General features: G+C 45.0%; 1 pseudogene; it reads right to left on the bottom strand.

Moving 5' to 3' along the window:
- The window catches only part of LOC119350633, a 26,790-nt pseudogene extending 20,769 nt beyond the window's left edge, over nucleotides 1-6,021 (bottom strand).
- Nucleotides 6,022-7,571: the final 1,550 nt, after the last annotated feature.

The raw sequence follows: 7,571 nt of genomic DNA, 5'->3' as shown, positions 1-7,571 counted from the left end.
TGCTCGTCGTGAGTGTTGGTCCAACCTGTCAACCGCCGGTGGCCACCAGGGGCAACTCTGGGCTGGCCTACCGGAAGTTTGGACAATCCGGTGTGCCCTGAGAACGAGATATGTGCAGCTCCTATTGGGATTTGTCGGCACTCCGGGCAGCTTTGCTGGTCTTGTTTTACCATTGTCAAAATGTCTTGTAAACCGGGATTCCGAGTCTGATCGGGTCTTCCTGGGAGAAGGTTTATCCTTTGTTGATTGCGAGAGCTTATCATGGGCTAAGTTGGGACACCCCTACAGGGTATTATCTTTCGAAAGCCGTGCCTGTGGTTATTGGCAGATGGGAATTTGTTAATGTCCGGTTGTAGATAACTTGACACCAGATACGAATTAAAATGCATCAACCGCGTGTGTACCCGTGATGGTCTCTTTTCGGCGGAGTCCGGGAAGTGAACACGGTCTTTGGGTTATGTTTGACGTAAGTAGGAGTTCAGGATCACCTCTTGATCATTGCTAGTTGATGACCGTTCCTTTGCTTCTCTTCTCGCTCTTATTTGCGTATGGTAGCCACCATATATGTTTAGTCGCTGCTGCAACCTCACCACTTTACCCCTTCCTTACCTATTAAGCTTTGCTAGTCTTGATACCCATGGTAATGGGATTGCTGAGTCCTCGTGGCTCACAGATTACTACAACAACAGTTGCAGGTACAGGTTTTGCGATGGTCTTGACGCGAGAGCGATGTTTGCTTGTTTTGGAGTTCCGCTTCTGCTTCTTCTTCGATCAGGGGATAGGTTCCAGGTCGGCAGCCTGGGCTAGCAGGGTGGATGTCGTTTGAGCTTCTGTTTGTGTTTCATCTGTAGTCGGATGTTGTTCTCATGTGAGATGATGTTGTATTCGTGTGGCATTGTATGCCTTATGTATGTATCCCTATCTATTTTGTAATGTTGATGTAATGATATCCACCTTGCAAAAGCGTTTCAATATGCGGGTCTATCCTTGGTGGGACCTTCGAGTTCCTTTTGGATAGGGTCGCATATTGGGCGTGACACCGGGCAGTTTGTTTTCCTGTGACCCTTTTCTCGACAACGGCCGCACTTGGATACGGCTTTGTTGCCTTTTCCTTTCTTCTCAGAACCAGCTTTGATTCGATCTCCTTTTTTCGTGCCCTTTGAGCCACTCATGGGAGGGTTCTTGAGAGTTTCGGCAAGAATGCTTGTGTCTGGTTCCTCAGCAAGTGCCGCCATGACTTTTATTTTCATATCTACCATACACTCACGCAGAACGCTGTATGCCTTCTGTTTTCTTCAAGCATTTGAACAGATATCTGACAACTCAGTGTAAGCGAGGCCGAATCTCATCGTTTCATCATCTTGTGCGGTCATGCTAACACCTTGACTTGTAGACAGAACTTTCAGACTCTCTGATAGATTCCTTGTCCATCTGGGGATGATAAAGGATTTTGGAAGTTGATCGATCATGCTTGTTTGGTCCATCAGCTTAAGCACATGGTAGCACTGGATGCCATCCCTACTAATTTTCTTGCAGCTGCAAAAATATATTTCTTTTTGCTCATCCACATCTACCCTGAACTCACACCTCTCAAATTCCTCGGCCCGATATGGTTTCCACACTTTTTCTCTAGGCTCAGTAATCCTTTAAAAAAATACTGCCTCCCCTTTGCCAGGTCAGAGCACTTGAAGTAAGTCCGATTCCGTAGCTCCAGCTGGAATTTCCTGAAAATTTCATCGGTGTATACTTGACTTGCCTGTCTTTCAATCGGAAAACCCGTGTCGAGTGATGGCGCCTTCTCTTCTGTTCGGTGTCTTTTCTTGTCAAGCGTGGCGAGGCAATTTTGCTGAATCATGTGATACGCATCAACAAACCTTTTTATAGTGTCATTGTGGTCGACGTAATTCTTCCACATCGAATTCGTGCTCTCACTGCGAGTGGTTGTTGACGAGAAAGGATAGAAGCAGTCCTTGAAGTAAGCCAGCACCCAAAAATTTCGGAGTTCCCATAGTGTGTTCAGGTGTTTGTTGCCTTCCGCCTTGTGCACAGAAATTGCTACTTTCCAGGCACGCTCAAACTCGTCTTGATTTACTGAGTTTTTGACGGTTCAAAATAAATCATCAGACATCCCTGGGTGCTGCGCAAACACTACTGCGTTATTTTCCTTCAGGTTCTTCCTAATATGCCACTAGCAGAACCTATGCCTCGTTCTTGGAAGAGCTTCCTTTATTGCAGTCTTCATCGCCTGGTCCCGGTCTGTTATTATGTATTTCGGCTCTTTACCCCCCATTGCCTCGACAAACGTGCTTAGGAGCCACTTGAATGACCCTATTTTCTCATCTTTCAAAAGGCCTAGTCCAAACAAGACGGTCGACCCATGGTTGTCGACACCTATAATTGGTGCAAATGGCAAGCCATATATATTCATAGAGAATGTCGTGTAAAAAGACACGAAATCTCCATATAGATCATAATTCATCTTGCACAAGGAGTCTGTCCAAAATAGGCTCCGCACTACATTGTTCTCTGTCTCTTCCACATGGTGGAATCCCGGCCTCCGCCTCTGCATATCGGCAAACAGTTTCATGGTGTCCTCGATATCAGTGCCGCGCTCTCCAGCCCTGTCCCGGCATGCAATATTGCTTATGTCAATCATGTCGAACATAATTTCTCGCCTCGGTGTCCCCATGGCAGTAAAACTCTGCATAACCTTCCTTGGTTCTAACCTCGCCTTCTGCAGCACTTGTATAAAGAATTTCTCCTGAGGTGTCATCCTCTTATAGCATCTCATGATCTTCAACATCCAATCTGATGGGTGAAGTTGGTGGTTGTGCTCTAGGCGCACATTCTTCAGATACCATTTCCTCCTATCTGCATCCCTCTTGGCTGTTATTTTGACTGGGCAGCTTGTTCGGATCAAGCAATTGCTCCTTTTCTCCTTCACATGTCTCTCAGTTGTTTTATTCTGCCCTTCCTTGGTGCACTGAAACACCTGCTTGTCAAGCTGCTGATCATATGTCGATCTTCTGCTCGTTGATCGTTTGGCAGCAAAGCCAACCTTTCTCGCATATCTGCAGAAGAAGAAAAAGCACTCATCCAATGATCCAAATACCATACCACCCTCTGGTTCGAGCGCTTCGGTGACCTCCTGAATTGTTGGGTATATGCCTTCTTTGAACATGTCGTCCATTTCTTTCTCTACAATGGTCGGCGACGCCATTTTGATTCTGTCTACCGTGTCTTTGTTTGTCTGATCGCATTCACTTCTGACGACATCGGTTTCATCGCCAGCCACAGGTCCACTTACAGCGGAGATGCTGCTGCTCTGTTGTTTGTCACACGCAGCAGCGTCGTTTCTACATGGCACGGACAAATCCATGAATGACTCTGCCTCTCCACTATCGCATTGTGCAATGATGCTCCCTGTTTCTCCGGCACTCGTGCAACCAAGGGACTGTGCTGCTTCTACAATGCAATCCGTGCTGGCGCTGCACGCTACTTGCTGCTCTGAATGCTGTGTTCCTTTCGAAATGGATGGAGAAATATGATATTTCTTTGCCTCATCTGTTATCCCCTCCACCAAATCCTGAATACATAGCACGAAACAGAATTAGATACCCAGAGCAGCATATGCGTTTTTTTAATTTCTAATAAGCGGTACACCAGAGGCACCGTTCACATTACACCCAGCAGCACGAACGTGGCCATGCTACACACACATCTCGACAAAGAGGCATAGATGTGCTTCTGCTTACACCATACAACCGGAGAGGCACAACAACATCCTATACAACTGCATATACAGCCGCACCAGACAGACAGCCGTCCTAATGTTTTACACTTTACCCTGTTCTTCCATAAAACTGTTTGTCCGTTGAATTGAAAAAGCATAGTTCAGACGTCACCTTTGTTTTCCCATGCCTCTCTTGTCCAGCAAATCTTGGCGACAACCTCCGTGCATTGGTAATTTCGCTCACTATTCTGAATGCCATCGGAGATCCTTTGGAAGGACCCCTCATGTTGAACGCCGCAGGTGATCCTTTCAAAGGACCTTGCCTTATGTTTTCATCGATCCATGGACTACCGCGATACTTGCTTCCTTGCTCGTACACCTGCGTGTGCAAGATACTACAATTTAAATATACTAGACGAAAACAAAGAAAAAATTGCTCACAAAAAAATATGCATTTGCTTTAAATGTTGTTGCACGTCCATATTTGCTGTCACCTGTATTGCTTTCTGGTGCTGATGAACAGTAAAGTTTATTCCTCCTATGTTTGATTTTGTTGTTGGACTCTTCTTGCCTGCGTAGACCGTACCGAATCCTTGAACACTAATGCTTTTGTTGCCAATGATCCTTCTGTTTGCATCAAGGCAAATTCTGTTACCATGTACCTCTTCATTATGACCGCCATCAAACGCTGGGGCGTCACAACGCCCGCCACCTTTGTGGACAACTGTGTCTTGAAAGCAAAAAATAATTAGAGGCACGTGAGAGTATTATGAAGAATTAGCACGTAAAACTTCCACGTACGTTCAAAACCAGCGTTTGAAGTTTTCGTCGTTACCTGCACAATCTGCTTAGTGGAGTCTCTGCTGCTTAGAATGCTCCTCTTCGCAGGTGTTTGTTGCACAACATGCTCCTGGTTGGGACGTTTGCCAAGAACTTGTATCTTACTCTTGACCCCAATTACACCAGCCCGCATAGCATGTGCGTGTTTGACATCATCTGCATCCTTCATCTTCTTCTCATCTTGTAGTGATTTTTTTTCTTCCACCTCTCAATACTCAACTACAGAGTAGATGCACAGGATAAACAGATATTACAGCATTCATCCAGGATATATTAATCATTTTTGTTCTTCTTAATGATCTACTAATTGGTGTTCTGAGTGGTAGCACCTTGACAGCAAACATCACTGAAATAAAAGACCAAACCCTAGAGTTCAACTGCCTTGCTAGTACCTGCCTCCCATAATCCTTGCCGATGTCGTTAAAAGACCGACCATCCCTGTTGTCCTGCCAGATGTCGAACTCCTGAACATCTGCCAGAAAAAGTTATAAACCCGCAATATCAGTGTTGAAAATTTTCAAAGTCGATCTCAATCTTTCTTACTAAGGTACTACACCTACCACGCAACAGAGATATATTTATAATTCTATATAATTGAACTCACACCTTTCTACTAACCTTTGATTGCCGAATCTTATGTGCTGATTGTTCGGAACTCACTTCTTTCTAAATTGTGAGGGGATTTGCTTCCCTGCAATTTGTCAGCAATCTCCTTCAATGATTTTGAATCTGGGAGAGAGAGAAAAGAGAAAGAGAGACGGAGAGAGAAAGAGAGAAGGAAAGAGAGATCCTACTTCGATTTTTTGCGTGCAGGAGAAGAATAACCTAATAGGTGTGGTGAGTTTTGCGACGCATGAGAGATGCACATGTTTTTTCGGCGTGACGAGATGTGGTAGGTCGACTTCACTTGACCGTCGACGAGACTGACAAGTGGGATCTCAGTTACTAATTCCTTTAAGTCTCTCACTAATTTGTGGGGTCGGCCTTATATGAGTCCTACGAGGAGAACCTCTGTCTGGGGTGACAAAATGTGGTAGGTGGACTTCGAAGTCATACTGACATGTGGGCTCTCAAATAGTTCCTTCAAGTATTTGACTAACTTGTGGGGTCGTCCGCAAGATGAGTTCCAGATCTTTCTCCATCTAGCATTGGTGGCGACAGGCGAGGCATATTCTAGATCTCCAAAGGACAGCCAATCCCGATCCCTCCGCAGAGTTCGCTCGTCACTGAAAATTTATCGGTCTCCTTCATCACACTCGCCGTGGATCTCCTGTTCAGGTAATCCATTGCATTATCACCATGATTATGCCACCGATTCAACGTTCGAACAAAAAAATTACCAGTACTAGGAATTCTGCTGGCTGCGTATACACCGCATCTGCACAACACAGCATGTGGGGCGCGATTTGAATATCGGTTCCGGATCCAATTATCTTCAGCTGGTCCATGCTCAAACTGCTGCACCGTCTTAACAGCAGAAGGGTTATGGATTTAAAATTAGGACTCAGCTGACCTCACTTTAATCATGCCAATGGCATGCTTGCGCCGTGGTTTTGCTAAGTTGAGTTATATCTCCAGCCATGCAAAACTTAAGCACTCTCGTGACCACATATTATATTACTTGCAGAGCTCAATTAAACCACAGTAAACGTTCACTAACCTGATCCCTAACATGAGGTCACGGGTCAAATGATTGTATAGATTCGCAATCTATAGCAGAGATCCAAAGGACTTACATCCGTTTTTGCAAAGCAGTTACTAACCCAGATTTAGAAACCGTCTTACATGGACCAAGATGTTGATGATGGTCTCACATGGACTGCTAACAACTGCCTTACATAGTTGACCTGGTAGCGATGATGTCTCGTGACCTCTTATGTAGAGTTCGATGAGATGGATTCCACCCCACAGATGTCGGAGACTCAGTCCCAGTCTGTCAATGGCACAGAGATTGTCACCCAAGATTTCATGGTTCATGACCAGCTAGAAACAGAGAGACTAAGGATCGAGTTAAAACGTGCAGCGCACAAAAAGCTTGTTGAGGAGTACAGGGTAAAGAAGCAGCTTGCTGCCTCGAAGTAGGTGTTTTTTATCATGCATCTTGCCTGTGTCGTTGAAATTTCTTTCGAAATCAATGCCTCTCATTCTAGCTGCATTTTAAATCACGCCTTAAATATTCGTCTCTGTTTTGCTGATTCAGCGTTTGTATGTAAGCTTGTGCAAGAAAAGCATGTGGTTCAACAATACATTTGCTAAAGGCTGTTTCTTATCTTTGTCAACAGAGCTGTTACAATGGGTGAATATGAAGAAGAGTTCAGCACAAAACTTAGCTTCCAGAAATTCATTACTGTCTGTGAAAAGCTAACAGAACCACAAAAGCAGCTTGTCAGAGATATTGGATTTGGATACCTTCTAGATCTGTGCTGTCGCGAGCTTCCGAGATGTTTCGTTCGCTGGCTTGTCCGCTATTTTGATTGCCCTTCCAGGTCTTTCATACTGCCTAGTGGATACAGATTCCTCATCAACTCATACACAGTGCACCGGATCTTAGGAATCCCACTTGGCGGGCAGGTTATCCCAAGAAAATGCTCAGAAGCTTTCAGATGTCAGGTTAAGTCTGAAACTCGGTGTGCTGGGCACGCTCCAAACATCAAAGAGTTAACTGATCTCATAACCCCACAGCTGACAGGAGAAGTGTTTCAACGGGTTTTCGTGATGTTTGCAACAGCGGTATTTCTATGCCCAATGACATATGACTGCGTTAGCCCCGACTATTTAGCCGCTCTAGAAGGACCAGCAAGTAACATACTATCATATGATTGGTCCAATGCTGTCACAGAGAAACTGGTGGCATCACTCCAGACCTTCAAGGACAAAGGATTCACAAGCGCCCTATGTGGCTGCCTCCTGATTCCAGTGGTTCGTTCACTAACTTGTACATTTCTTTATACCCACAAGCAGCTGCAAGAACATGATTCATTTTCACCTCTTCCCCACT

The sequence above is a fragment of the Triticum dicoccoides genome, chromosome 1B, assembly GCF_002162155.2.
Source record: "Triticum dicoccoides isolate Atlit2015 ecotype Zavitan chromosome 1B, WEW_v2.0, whole genome shotgun sequence".
Classification (NCBI taxonomy): Eukaryota; Viridiplantae; Streptophyta; class Magnoliopsida; order Poales; family Poaceae; genus Triticum; species Triticum dicoccoides.
This window is presented reverse-complemented; position numbering and strand designations above follow the sequence as displayed.